The sequence below is a fragment of the Thalassophryne amazonica genome, chromosome 10, assembly GCF_902500255.1.
Source record: "Thalassophryne amazonica chromosome 10, fThaAma1.1, whole genome shotgun sequence".
Lineage (NCBI taxonomy): Eukaryota > Metazoa > Chordata > Actinopteri > Batrachoidiformes > Batrachoididae > Thalassophryne > Thalassophryne amazonica.
Window position 1 is genome coordinate 60,049,581 of NC_047112.1, and position 9,722 is coordinate 60,059,302.

Here is a 9,722-nt window from a genome sequence, read left to right on the forward strand (position 1 = left end):
AGCTTATTCACGCTGATTACGAGAAACGATGGCGCAAATACTACAGCAGTGATCCGGAACTGGGCAAGTGACTGTACCAGCACAGTGTTCCGAGGTTGTAATCACTAATTTGCAGTAACAACAACAATATTTCGTATCATCACCAGCTGTGCATTCTGTCCAGTCTTTAATTCCAGTTTTCCTTTCTCTCGTATATTTCCTCCTGTATTTGCCCACAAAGTGGGCATCATGTTTCTCCCAGTGGTTGCTAGTTTAGGTTGTGAGCTGATGCCCCCATGAAGGCAGGGGCATCCACTAACTAGCACTGAGCAGGTGGCAGACATGATCATGAGATATTACACAGGCAAAACAATTTTTTTTTTTAAATGATCGGGTGCATGATTGTGCTTACACATTATGTACCCTTTCAATTTGAGTTATTGTACAAATTGTTGGAAAGGCTGACAAGCCCACCCACTCGCTCACCCACTTGCCTACATTTTTGCATAGAAGTAGAGATTTTTGCTGTTACCAGCACAGGGAATGATTGTGGTGCACCAAAATAATAATTAGGTTAACTGACAATGAATATTACCCTGACTTTATCAGGCAGCTGTGACTGTGATGCTATGTTGCAGTTACGTAGCCAACATAACATGATATATGAAACTTTGGCCCACTGAAGTATAAAATCCTCTAATAACAGACAGATATGGTTCATAGTTGGTGGCTCAGTCACAGTGGTTTGTACGAATCCATTCCCTTCATGTATTTGTAAATTTATTGCTGAGTAATGGCCATGTCAGTGAAGTAGCATAGCTCATTTGCTACAATAGTTCTTCCTAGTAGCGTAGCTGGGGTGTCTTTAAGTCAATGTTTTTGACTATTTAAGCCCCAATAATGCCGTGTGTGTATGAAACACAGTCAATCTGAAGCATTTTAAAGAAGAAAATCTGGTAAATTTCCTGTGCAAACCTGTACAGCAACAAAACTTTCACCAAAATTTGCCAATAACTTTTGAAGTTGTGCTAGCTTGAGTGAACACCTTCTGATGACCTGAAGGTCAAGAGCCCTGATTTTAACCAGCATGTGGAAAAAGAAGAGTTCCTCTGGCTGTCACACAACTACGTATATCTAAACAGGATGTTTACTTTCTGTTATACTAAGTGTAGATTAATACATATTCACAGACTCAGGATTTGAACTATTACAATACACATTTACTTCCATTACAAATCAGACAAGAATTGCATTTTCAAATAAGATTTATCTCTAAATTGTGTACAGTCAATCGACCCATGAATATGAGGACAACACAAGCTAAAGAGAGGGTGGTTAGTTTTATTTAAGATATATTTTTACACTTGCATTACAGAAAGCAAAGACTGACTAATGACTGTTGGGCTTTTGTTCCATCAGGCTTTTTAATTCAGGTTTTTATTCTGTTTATTATTGATACTTATGTGTTTGTTATGACAACGCATGTAATGAATGCAGCATAACCTGTATAGTCAGAACATGCTTGCCTCTTCAGTGAATATGTGTCAGACAGACTTTAAGTGAAAAGACTTCACTAAATGTGTTAGAAACAAAACTTTAGCTGATGTTGTGGGTTTTTCAAATGGATTATAATCCTATATATGTTTAATCAAAAATGTATCATTCACAAATGAACTGTATGATGTAATTTAGAATGAATGACTATATCTGTACACACACACACACACACACACACACACACACACACATATATTGTTGTTGTTGGCAGTTTCCTCGCTTGCGAGGATAGTGGGAAGGCCTTTTTTTTTTTTTTTAGTTTATTTTCTACAAGCCCTCTGGTGGCTGAAAAGTCCGATGCGGGATGCACAAGACCTGTTACACTTGGGGCAAATGAACACTTGAGTAGGCTGGGCTTGTGCTGCTGCCCGCTTTTTCAGTCTTTGACGCTTCTGGCATGAGGCCTCACTTCTTTCTGCCTCAAACTTCAGGCTGGCGGATTTGATGCTGGAACGCCAGCTGAGTCTATCTGTAGCTAGATGCTGCCATGACTGATGCTGGATGCCTGCAAGGGAGAGCTGTTTCTTCAGCTGGTCCTTATAGCGCTTTTTGCGGGCCCCTTGGTTTCGTCTCCCTTCCTTGAGCTCGCCAAAGAGAATTAATTTCGGCATGCATGTATCATCCATCCTGGCTACGTGACCTGCCCAACGAAGCTGTTGTTTGAGTATAATAGACTCCATGCTGGGCAATTTGGCTCTGGTAAGGATGTCCTCATTTGAGATGTAGTCCTGCCACTTGATCCCGAAGATGTTTCGGAGACAACGCTGATGAAAGCGTTCCAGTAATCTGATCTGCTGGCGATACAGAACCCAGGTTTCAGCTCCATACAGGAGGGTAGGGACCACAATGGCTCTGTAGACCTGCACTTTTGTGGAAAGGTGCAGTGCATGATTCTGCCAGACTTTCTTTGAGAGTTGACCAAAAGAACTGCTGGCCTTGGCAAGGAGACTGTCTAGGTCCTTGGCAACAGATGCGTCATTTGAGATAACACTACCGAGATACGTGAAGTTCTCTACTGCATTCAGGCTGGTACCCTCGATGTTGATTTGGGGTGGGGTATATGCTGTATGGGGGACCGGTTGATATAGCACTTCTGTCTTTCTCAGGCTGATGGTGAGGCCGAAGGCTCTTGCTGCTTCAGCAAAACAGTTGACAATGTGCTGCAAGGCTTGCTCCGTATGGGCGACGAGGGTGCAGTCATCTGCGAAGAGCAGCTCCATGATTAGCTGTTCTGTGATCTTAGTGTGGGACAGAAGGCGCCGCAAGTTAAACAGACTTCCGTCGGTTCTGAAGCGGATATAGATGCCGTCTGTCAAGTCGTCTTTGGCCTCACGAAGCATCATGCTGAAGAAGATGGAGAACAGAGTGGGCACGAGGATGCAACCTTGTTTGATGCCATTTGAGATGGGGAAGCTGCCGGACAGAGTCCCGTTGTACTTCACTTGTCCCATCTGGCCTTCATGCAGCTGGCGGATGATGGTGAGGAGCTTTGGAGGGCAGCCAAGGCGTGCAAGAATCTTCCACAAACCCTCACCTGACTGTGTCAAAAGCCTTGGTTAGGTCTATGAAGGCTGCATAAAGGGCCATGTTCTGTTCTCTGCACTTCTCCTGGATCTGTCTCAGGACAAAGATCATGTCGGTGGTTCCCCTGTTGGCCCGAAATCCGCACTGACTCTCGGGAGTATTTTCATGCACTATGGTAGGGGTAAGCCTGTTGAGCAGCACTCAAGCCAAAATCTTACCTGCTATTGAGAGGAGAGTGATGCCCCGGTAATTAGAACAGTCGGACTTGTCGCCCTTGTTCTTGTACAGGGAGACAATGACCGCATCCCGAAGGTCATGTGGAACGTGGAACCATATATATATAATATAACATATATATATATATATGTAGAGAGAGAGAGAGGCAAATAAGTATTTGATCCACTGTCGATTTTGCAAGTTTTCCCACCTACACAGAATGGAGAGGTCTATAATTTTTAGCATAGGTACACTTCAACTGTGAGAGACAGAATCTAAATCACACTGTATGATTTTTTTAATAATTAATGTGCATTTTATTGCATGAAATAAGTATTTGATACAATAGAAAAACAGGCCTTAATATTTGGTACAGAAACCTTTGTAATTACAGAGGTCAGACATTTCCTGTAGTTCTTGACCAAGTTTGCCCACACTGCAGCAGGGATTTTGGTCCACTCCTCCATACAGATCTTCTCCAGATCTTTCAGGTTTCGAGTTTCAGCTCCCTCCAAAGATTTTCTACTGAATTCAGGCCTGGAGACTGGCCAGGCCACTCCAGGACCTTGAAATGCTTCTTACGGAGCCCCTCCTTAGTTGCCCTGTCTGTGTGTTTGGGGTCATTATCATGCTGGAAGACCCAGCCACGACCCATCTTCAGTGCTCTTACTGAGGGAAAGAGGTTGTTTGGCAAAATCCCACAATACATGACCCCATCCATCCTCCCTTCAATACGGTGCAGTTGTCTTGTTCCCTTTGCAGAAAAGCAGTCCCAAAAATGATGTTTCCACCCCCATGCTTCAGGGTTGGGATGGTGTTCTTGGGATTGTTCTCATCCTCCAAACACGGTGAGTGTAGCTGATACCAAAAAGCTCTATTTTGTCTCATCTGACCACATGACCTTCTCCCGTGCCTCCTCTGGATCATCCAGATGGTCATTGGTGAACATTTCCTGTAGTTCTTGACCAAAAAAAAGTTTTCACATACTGCAGCTGGGATTTTGGTCCACTCCTCCATGCTAATCTTCTCCAGATCTTACAGGTATCGAGTTTCAGCTCCCTCATCCAGATGGTCACTGGTGAACTTCAAACGGGCCTGGACATGTGCTGTTTTGAGCAGGGGCACCTTGGGAACCCTTCAGGCTTTTAAACCATGACGGCATCGTGTGTTACTAATGTAATTTTTGTGACTGTGGTCCCAGCTCTCTTCAGGTCATTGACCAGGTCCTCCCGTGTAGTTCTCAGCTTTCTCAGAATCATCTTTACCCCATGAGGTGAGATCTTTCATGGAGCCCCAGATCGAGACAGATTGACAGCCATCTTGTGTTTCTTCCATTTTCTAATAATTACACTAGCAGTTGTCTTCTCACCAAGCTGCTTGCCTGTTGTCCTGTAGTCCATCCCAGCCTTGTGCAGGTCAACAGTTTTGTCCCTGGTGTCCTTAGACAGCTCTTTGGTCTTGGCCATGGTTGGAGTGTGATTGATTGAATGGGTGGACAGGTGTCTTTTATACAGGTAATAAGTTCAAACAGGTGCAATTAATACAGATAGAGTGCAGAATAAGAGGGCTCCCTAAAGACAAACTAACAGGTCTGTGAGAGCCAGAATTCTTGCTGGTTGGTAAGTGATCAAATACTTATTTCATGCAATAAAGGGCAAATTAATTATTGAAAAATCATACAATGTGATTTTCTGAATATACGAGAGCTATTAGAAAAGTATCCTACCTTATTATTTTTTTCAAAAACCATATGGATTTGAATCACGTGTGATTACATCAGACATGCTTGAACCCTCGTGGGCATGCGAGAGTTTTTTCACACCTGTCGGTTACGTCATTCGCCTGTGGGCAGTCTTTGAGTGAGGAGTGGCCCACCCTCTCGTCGTTTTTTCATTGTTTAGGAATGGCTCAGAGACTGCTGCTTTGTTTGATAAAAATGTTTTCAAAAACTGTAAGGCACAACTGAGTGGACACATTCGATAAATTCAGCTGGTTTTTGGTAAAAATTTTAACGGCTGATGAGAGATTTTGGTCTGGTAGTGTCACTTTAAGGACGGCCCACGGTGCCTGACGGCAACTGCGCTTCGAGGCGGCAGCGTCTCGCCGTTTCAAGTTGAAAACTTCCACATTTCAGACTCTGTTGACCCAGTAAGTCGTCAGAGAACAGAGAACTTTCAGAAGAAGTCGGCATGAGGAGTTTATTCGGACATTCCATTGTTAACGGACATTTTGTAATGAAAGAACGTGCGGGCAGAGTCGCATGTCGGGCCGGACCCGACGGCGGGGGGTTGCGACAGGAAAAACACCTCCGTTGGAAACCTTAACGGGCAAGTTGGAACATGCCCAAGCTGTTAAACAATTTCTCAGTTACTCACTTGTTGAAAGCCATCAAAAGCCGCCTGAATTTTACAAATGGTTTTCAACACGGAGGTGTTTTTCCTGTCGCGGCGCACACAGATTTGCCGAGTCATCACGGAAACGACTAGGTGAGTTTGCGCGCACGTCTTTCATTAAAAAATGTCCTTAAACAGTGGAATGTCCGCATAAAGTCCTCATGCCGGCCTCTTCTGAATCTTCTCTGTTCTCTCACGACGTCCTGGGTGAATTAAGCCTTACATTAGGATGTTTTCAGGTTGAAACAGGCCGACGACGGCGCCTGGAAGCGCTGCACGACATCCCGCTCCGTGGGAAGTCCTTACAGCGAAAGTGCATGTGCGCAAACACACACACACGGTCAGCCTTATGTATTAGATCACGACCCGCTCAATAGAGCCCTTATTTTCACAGGTACTCAGGTCAGGTAGCAGCATCCCACTTACTACGTAGTAACGGCTGGTGAGGGTGAACTGCATGCGAGTTATGGTGTGCCTTTTTTGACTTAAAATGTACCTGTTGTGTACAGTGTCTTGCAAAAGTATTCAGCCCCTTGATATTTCACACATTTTAATTTGTTTATGGCATTTCAAATACAAAAAGTAAATCAGGCTTCTCAATAAAAAAAATTCTAAAAATGATCTTCCTTAGACTCAAACTGAAAGTAAATCTCTAAAAGATTTACTAAAAGATGATAGGTTGCATAAGTAATCACCCCTTTGGTATAATACCTGTAAATAATCAGTTTAATTGCCAGTTTTCTTCAGACAAGTCAGGGGCTGGATACATGAACATTTCCAAGTCACTGAATATGTCTTGAACTTTAATTACATCAGTTATGAAGAAATACAAACAGTATGGCACTTTGTGGTAAATCTGTGTGGAGTAGACAGTTCTCAAAAACCTGAGTGACTGTGCAAGAAGAAGAGTGAGGAAAGCCACCAAGACACACAGACAACCCAGGAGAAGTTACAGGCGTCTGTGGCTGTAATTGGAGAAATTGTGCACAGTGCATGTTTTGCATTTTGTATCACCAGTTATACAGCTTCATGATGAAGTGGTACAGAGGAGGATTTTCTTTCACCAAAACATCAAATCTAGGCTTGCATCTCCGATGTACCTTTTGGCAAATTGTAGCTGAACTTTCAGGACTTCTTTTTAAGAAAACCCTCCTCTGGCAGCTGGAGTCTATCCCAGCAGTCATAGGGCATGAGGCAGGGCACACTCTGAACAGGACCCCAGTCCGTTGCAGGGTCACATGTAGACAAACAAACACGTTTGTTTGTTTTTTTTTTTTTTGTGCTCCCGTGACGAAATGAGTCAAATTTTTGTGACGGTTTTTTTAAACTCACTATTACTAACTCTACTCCTACCATCAACCCTAACCTTAACCATGACAAAAATGAGGCGCTTTTTGTCACAATATCACAAACCAATAGGTTAATGTATATTTTGTGCTGCTGAATCACGACTTGCTGTGAGACTGGGTTGATATTTAGATGTAGGAGGAAGCCGGAGCACCCGGAGGAAACCCACGCAAACATGGGGCGAACATGCAAACTCCACACAGAAAGGCCAGAGGTCAATCCCGTGTCCTTTTTGCTGTGAGGCAACAGTGCTAACCACGAATCCACCGTGCTGCCCAGACTGCTTTCTATGAGGATAAAAGATTTTGCTTGTAGGATGACTGGATGTGAAATGAAGGAAACAAGTGAGAGCTGAACCAAACATCAGATGGTGGAATCTGAAGGTGGAAGAATTGTTTGAAATTCAAGAAGAAGGTGAGACAGGCAGTGGATGGAGGTGAAGTTATTTTGGACAAATTCAAAAGTACTGCAGATGTGGTGAAGGGGACAGGCAGGAAGGTAGTGGCTGACATAGAAAGGGAAGTATAAGAAGAAAGAGGCTGGCAAAAAGACTTGAGATACAGAAATGATGAAAGTAGACAGGCATACAAGGAGATGCAGCATAAGGTGAAGAGAGAAGTGGCAAAGGCTAAGGAAAGGAGATACAGTAAGCTGTATATGATGTTAAATACTAAAGGAGAAAAGGACCATACTGGAAATGATATGCAGGTTAGGGCGATAAAGGATGCAGATGGTAATAATCTGACATACGAGGAGAGTGTTTTGAGAAGGTGAACCCACTATTTTGAGAAGCTGATGAATGGAACAAAAATGAGAGAGAGAAGGATGGATGATGTGGAGTGAGACAATCAGGAAGTGCAAGGGATTAGTAAGGATGAAATGAGGACAGCTATGAAAAGGATGAAGAGTGGAAAGGCAGTTGGTCCAGATGACATTCCAGTGGAGTCATGGAAATGTTTAGAAGAGATGGCAATGGTGCTTTTAACTTGATTGTTTAATAAAATCTTGGAAAGTGAGAGGATGCCTGAAAAGTAGAGAAGAAGTGTGCTGTTCCAATTTTTTTTATAAACAAGGGTGATGTGTAGAGTTACAATAACTATAGAGCCATAAAGTTAGCCACAGCATGAAGTTATGGGAAAGAGTTGTGGATTAGGAATGAACATATCAGAGGAACCGTGCAGGTAGGACAGTTTGGAGACAAATTCAGAGAGGTGATATTGAGATGGTTTGGACATGGTTCAGCAAACCTATCTGCATTACACTCCAGTTCAGATGATGGTGGCATTGCACCAAATAGTTAATTTATTATTAAATTAAAGGAAGAAGACAATTGTGGTAACAGGCCAGGCCTGATCATTGAGATTCTTCAAAGCTTATTTAAACTACAACAGAATACTTCAGTATGTTTCATGTAGGTTCCATCTCATCCTGAAATTGAGGCCAAGGAAGTAGTAGATCAGCTGGCAAAAGCAGCTCTGAAATCACAAATAGAGATCAAGATCAAGATATTAAGATTAAGACGGAAACATGACAAAAGCAATGGGACCGAGGGTCGGTTTTTACATAAAATTCAGGGACAGGCTGTATCAAGGAGAAGGGGTCGCAGGAAAGACGGAGTAATCACATGACTATGTATAGGGCTGGACTGGGACAAAAATTCAGCCCTAGACTTTTGGTCCAGACTGGCCAATCCGTGTACAGACACTGTGCCAGCTGCCCCCCCCCCCCCGTTGAAGTACATAAAAACACACAAGCACTGAACAAATATAACGCAATGCTAAAATACCCTAGACCGTATGAGCCTTGTGTTCTTTATAATTTGCAGTTGTTTAATTAATTATTAAGATCCTGTTGTCTTACATACAATTTGCACGTGTTCAGTGACGCCCCTCTATTAATCAGCCAATCTAAAACAATATTTTCATTTTAACAGCATCTGCAGGAGGCTTCGCATGTGCGTGTACATGAGCTTGACAAAAGCGGAAGTTATGCAAATCAAGGAACATCTGTAGATCACTCTATGTGCAATTTTTGGTATTAATGAAACAAATTTAACTCTATAGGAAGTTAGCTTTGATTTAGTGGAAGTTAGCATGCACGCTAACGCCGCAAAATGTGTTATCGGGTTACAAAAAGAGCATTTTCCATTTGACAAGTGTTTATTTCTCGCTATCTTTTACATAATATACAACCCCAATGAAGTTGGGACGTTGTGTAATATGTAAATTAAAAACAGAATACAATGATTTGCAAATCCTCAACCTATATTCAATTGAATACACCACAAAGACAAGATATTTAATGTTCAAACTGATAAACTTGCCCATGCCATGGGCAACTTACACATCCCCTCACTTACACTCAACAAAAATATAAACGCAACACTTTTGGTTTTGCTCCCATTTTGTATGAGATGAACTCAAAGATCTAAAACTTTTTCCACATACACAATATCACCATTTCCCTCAAATATTGTTCACAAACCAGTCTAAATCTGTGATAGTGAGCACTTCTCCTTTGCTGAGATAATCCATCCCACCTCACAGGTGTGCCATATCAAGATGCTGATTAGACACCATGATTAGTGCACAGGTGTGCCTTAGACTGCCCACAATAAAAGGCCACTCTGAAAGGTGCAGTTTTATCACACAGCACAATGCCACAGATGTCGCAAGATTTGAGGGAGCGTGCAATTGGCATGATGAC